Raw genomic sequence first — 5,958 nt, 5'->3', positions numbered from 1 at the left:
TATTTTTACACTGTTTTAAAAAAAGAAAAAGGTGTCACTTTTATTCCTATTACAAGGAATGTAAACATCCCTTGTAATAGAAAAAACAGGTCCTCTTAAATATGAAATCTGGGGGGGTCAAAAAGTTCTCAGATCTCATATTTGGACTAAAATGCAAAAAAAAAAAAAAATGCAAAAAAAAAAAAAAAAGTCATTTGAAAAAAATTACATAAAAAAATATATCTTTTTAACAGGTATGGGCGGAAGTGACGTTTTGATGTCGCTTCCGCCCTCCTATGGTATAGATACGACTGGGGGCCATCTTAGCCTCACTCGTCTCCATACCCAGCTAGGAAAAGGACCCAACCACCTCCGCCGGTAAGCGGCGGAAGGTGCTGGAGGGCAGGTGGCACCTCTCCCGCCGCCGATAACGGTGATCTCGCGGCGAATCCGCTGCAAAGACCACCGTTATCGTACAGATGACCGGCGCCTGAAGAGATGGATATCTCGGTTGTGGCAGCAGCTGCTGCCGTTACCGAGATATCCCTCTTCAAAAATAGGAAGTATATCGGCGTGCCGCGGTCGTTAAGTGGTTAAGGACTATAACTACATATGTTGTATCTTAAGTACTATTATTCAATATCCGCTGTGATAAAATTTACATCAAGTCATCCCCCCTACGGGTGACCCAACACGGCCGTGTTTGACCACGGAGTGCAAAATATGTTTGTCGGATTACATTTTTGGTTGACTCCCTGTAAGTACTCACCCCTGGACCTACCTTGGGGTATGGAGTGTTGCAATATAGGTGGGTTGTGTGGGTGTTTTTTTTTTTTTTCCTTGGTGTAAGGGGAGGGATTTTGGATGGGGATGGGAGATTACGTCCGATATGGACGTCCCCGGTGGGGTTTCATGTGGCCACTTCGGATTGATCTAATGCTGTTTATGTTTTTGTGTATTTTATTGATTTGTATTTTCTTTCTTTTCTATACACCAAAGGTTGAGAATCTATATCAGAATTTATCTAAAAATTACTTCTGAACAACTTCGTCCATTTTTCCTGATGAAGCCATTTTTGGCGAAACATGTAGAAGTTTCCGGATGTAGTATTTTAAGTATGGAATTGCAGCATTTAACAGTGTCTCTAATAGGGATTCTGTGTATATACCTATGACTCTGAATATATGTCTGTATCCATTTTATTGGAGTGTTGTGTATAAATAAAGAGAAGTTTTTTGTACTTTTATAATAACACGTTGTAGTGTATATCTGAAATATGTACCTTTAAAATCCCCTATCCAGTACTCTACTATTTTTCAAACTAAATGGGATGTTGGTACCTTTATGCATATAGATTTTTTGGAAATTGATCTCTAGCCACATTTTGACTTTGATTTAGACATGTGCAATTTGTTTGTTTCCAAATTAGTTTTTCGACAAAATTTGACAAATTTGTTAATTCGGAAATATTCAAATAAAAAATAAAAACAGTTTAACAAATTTTTCCGAAAATTTGTCAATTTGAAAAGTTGCAAATTCCAAAATTCATAAAGTCTTAAGTTCGTAAATTCTAAAAATTTGTAAAATCAAAAATCCAAAATTTTGAAAATCCGAAACGAATGAAAATTCAAAAACCCGAAAACATAACTAATAAAAAAAACTATATATATATATATATATATATATATATATATATATATATATATATATATATATATATATATATATATATATATATATATATATATATATATATATATATATATATATATATATATTAATACTAACTATTAAATTATATGTATTGGAATTTCCTTTCAAATTTGGCTATTAGTGAATGTAACAAATACAAATTTAAGTTATGAATTATGCAAAATAACGAATGCTGCAACTTAAAGACTGGAACATAACAAATAATAATAAATAATAATAGTTTTTTTATTATCAATTTGTTATGTTTGATTCATTTAGATGCAGCATTCCTTATTTCGGATCATTTTTAACTTTGGATAAATTGCAATACCTATAATTTAATAGTTAGTTATTAGTTCAGATTTTCCGATTTATGAATTTCCAAATTTTCAAATGTACAGATTTACGGATTTTCAAATTTATGAATTTACGTATTTACAAATTTATGAATTTTCAAATTTACGAATAGCACATTTATACGAATGGAACATAACAAATGAATAATAATAAATATTAATAATAATAAAAATGTATTATTATTAATAATTTGTTACGCTCCATTCATTTAGATTTGGCATTTGTTATTTCGGATAATTCATAACTTTGGATAAATTCTGATGCCCAGAATTTAATAATTAGTTATTATTAGTTAGTTATTATTTCAGATTTTCGAATTTTCAGATGTTAAAATTTTCCGATTTTCGATTTTTCAAATTTACGTAATTACGGATTTTCGAATTTACAAATTTCTGAATTTATGACTTTAGAAATTTACGGATTTTCAAATTGACAAATTTACGAATTTACAAATAGCGCATTTAAACGAGTGGAACATAACGCATTAATAATAATAAATAATGATAATTAAAATAATGCCAATAAAAATGTATTATTCATTCGTTACATTCCATTCATTTAGATTTAGCATTCGTTATTTTGGATAATACATAACTTCGGATAAATTCCAATACCTGTGATTTAATAGTTAGTCATTATTAGTTAGTTATTATTATTTCAGAATTTCTGATTTTCGAATTTCCGAGTCTAAGATTTTTTTTTTTTTCCGAATTTTCAAATTTCCGAATTCACTGATTTATGGATTTTCGAATTTCCAAATTTACGGATTTTCAAATTTACGAATTTATGAATTTTCGTATATTTACGAATACTGCATTTAAACGAATGTAACATAATGAATTCAATTTTTTTCGAAGTTACAAATTTATTATAAATGATGAATTTCAATTATAATGAATGACCCAAAAAAACGAAAAACAAAAAAACTAATTTTTCGGCAGTGCACATGTCTAGTTGGGACCTTTTGTGGATGATTTTCTTCACAATACAAGCATCTAGAGAGATCTCTGAGGGCTTATTTTAAAGCCTATTTATGGCTTGTTAAGAATATGAGATCTTTGATGTCCATAGTCGGGATGCAGAGGCACTTTAAATGCTCAGGGCGAAACAATACAACATTTATTTGTAACGAATGAAGCTCTCAGATCGTGTTTGGATCTGCACAGAGCCAGCTTTTTAATTGAAGGAAAAATATCATCCAAAAATACCTTTTTATTGCTTACCAAGATATGTTTAATTACAGGAGCAAACCTGAGGCGAAATGGCTGAATTTCTTACCGCCTCAAATTCTCATCCAACTTCCGCAGAGAAAGCCGAGTTTTTGGGACATTGCGTTTTATTGCCTGTTTATCTATATTCCTGTACAATTATCTAGAGCAGCCTTTCTCAACCTTTTCAACACAGAGGAACCCTTAAAATAGTTCTCCGGTCTCGGTGAACCCCCTGCTAAAAGTGAGAAGTCTACAACTCACGATACATTAGTGTGATGGTCGGTGGGAAGAATGGTCCTTACACTTGTGGTCATTGGGAAGAATTACCTCCTTACAGAGAGCTAAAAAAAAGATCAATGTGTCGTGGAAACGTATCCGAGAGGCAGAAATGCCCCAATGCTGGAGGAACCCCTAGCAACCTCTGGAGGAACCCTAGGGTTCCACGGAACCCTGGTTCAGAATCGCTGATCTACAGTTACCAAGAGTAGGCACATCTTTAGGCATTTACCATGGAAGGACAAAGTATAGACAACCCTAAAAATAAATCTCAAGCCTATATAACGTTCTGCAAGGCCATTATTCAACCAGTTCTTGGCCGCATTGGGGTCTCATGAGCCCCAAATTGCTCTCAAGGCTGTTCAGGCTCTCGATAGGTTCTCAGTAGTTGGCTCTGTGGGAAACTGAAGTTCTGCTGTACAGAAGAATAAATTGGATTGCAATATCAGTATTCAACATTTGGCTCATGTGCAGATATATGAAGTATCCATGAGCCAACTTTGACCCATTAAGCAAGTATCTACTCTCTCAATTGATTATTGTGAACTCTTTTTCTTAAGGTCCGCGGTGGTGCAAAACCTAAAATGAAAAACATGTAAGCGAACAAAAAACGTGCATTGAAAAATTGCACTTAAGAGTGTGTTTTTTCCCACCACCCCGAAAGGGTAGGACTTGTACCCTGACCCTCGGGCAGCAGGGATCCTGATGGGGACAGAAGGCCTGGTAGACCCCTTTCCTCTGGGACAGCCAAAGCCATCCCCAAGTACTAGGACAGTGATGGCGAACCTTGGCACCCCAGATGTTTTGGAACTACATTTCCCATGATGCTCTGGCACTCTGCAGTGTGGTGGAGCACCATGGGAAATGTAGTTCCAAAACATCTGGGGTGCCAAGGTTCGCGATCACTGTACTAGGACATGGGTCTTCAAACTATGGCCCTCCAGTTGTTCAGAAGCTACAATTCCCATCATGCCTAGTCATGTCTGTCAGGATAAGCCCGAGGTCTCATAACCCTTCATCCAGTGAAAAAACACACACAAAAGTGAAAGGTGACAAACAGCGGGAGAAAATGAATGAAAAATAAGAAAGTGGCCTTGCCAAATTGTGCACTGGCAGGGCCCTGAGGCCTGGTAAACAAAAATTGCCCCGGACTTAAGCCAAAAGCCCCAGCCCATGAGGCACAGTGCAGGGGGAAAGCATATTAGTGCTGTGACCATGTGTCCGTTCACACCGTGGGGTCCCACACCCATGTGTTGCTAAGAGTACCCCTAGGGCGGCCACTCCCAGGGGCCACAGGCACCGCAGACCCTCTGCCTTCCCAGCCCATGGCCAGACAAGGTAGAATGTTCAGATCAGGAGGTAATGGGCTCTTCCAGCTTTCCCCAACTGTCTGTGGGCGCCCTGGTTTCTGTTCCAGCCGTTACAAACCTTCCAAGCCCCCATCACTCCATCAGATTTGCATAGCCACCACCCCAACCTTGATCAGGTCAGGATAGTAGCACAGCGCCTCCATTGGATCACTGATAAGAACAGATACTGTACTTGATCTTAGCCAAAAGGCCAAGAAGCAAACTCTTGGGTAAATCCAAAATCCTGAACTTCTTTTAGGACATTACTCGATTGTCTCTGTTTACCACTAGTCGTTGATTCTGTACTCACCTATCCTCACTGGGATTTATTCATGCAATGTGTCAAGGGATCTGGGATAACCAAAGTAGACACCTGTTCAAAATAAAGTGCTATGCATGCCTATGAGGAGGTGCAGCGTGGCGCGGTACAGCCCAATTGCAGAAACAGATTTTGTATTAAGGTTAAAGTTCAGTAATTCACAACAAGCCCGGCGAGGAAGAGACCCAAAGCAGGGTCACTCAGAGAAGGCAAGCGAATGTGTAGCAGATCAGAGGTTCCAATAGTGCCAACAGCGTCTGTCTTGAGGGCCGGAATGTGACCCAACTGAGGAATGTGACCCAACTGAGGAATGTGCCCAACTGAGGAATGTGACCCAACTGAGGAATGTGACCCAACTGAGGAATGTGACCCAACTGAGGAATGTGCCCAACTGAGGAATGTGACCCAACTGAGGAATGTGCCCAACTGAGGAATGTGACCCAACTGAGGAATGTGACCCAACTGAGGAATGTGGCCCAACTGAGGAATGTCCCCAACTGAGGAAGTTTTCCAGGAAGGATGGCGTGTCACTATCCTTGCCGTACTCGTATGGAACCTCTCCCCGCTTTTCAGGGATCTCGTGCAGCAAGTGCTCATACTTATGAGCATCTACAGAGTCACGATCCTCAAAGCCCAAGATGAGCAAGAACTAGGTTCCTGTGTTTCCTGATTCTCGTCCATATCTGTAAACCTTGTTCCTGACCCGGCTACGTTTGACACCTCTCTCTCGGATCACTCCTGCCTGCTATATCTGCTTCTCGCTTATTGTTACCGA

The 5,958-nt window shown here is 38.2% G+C and overlaps 1 pseudogene; it reads right to left on the bottom strand.

The window, feature by feature from the left end:
* Positions 1–4,964: 4,964 nt before the first annotated feature.
* On the bottom strand, positions 4,965–5,087 carry LOC143989540 (U2 spliceosomal RNA; annotated as a pseudogene).
* Between the last annotated feature and the right edge of the window lie 871 nt (positions 5,088–5,958).

This window comes from Lithobates pipiens, unplaced genomic scaffold (genome assembly GCF_037356315.1).
Source record: "Lithobates pipiens isolate NorthernLeopardFrog02 unplaced genomic scaffold, aLitPip1_a1.2 Scaffold_1, whole genome shotgun sequence".
NCBI classification, from domain to species: domain Eukaryota; kingdom Metazoa; phylum Chordata; class Amphibia; order Anura; family Ranidae; genus Lithobates; species Lithobates pipiens.
Note: the sequence above shows the minus strand (reverse complement) of the source record. Positions and strands in the feature narration are given on the sequence as shown.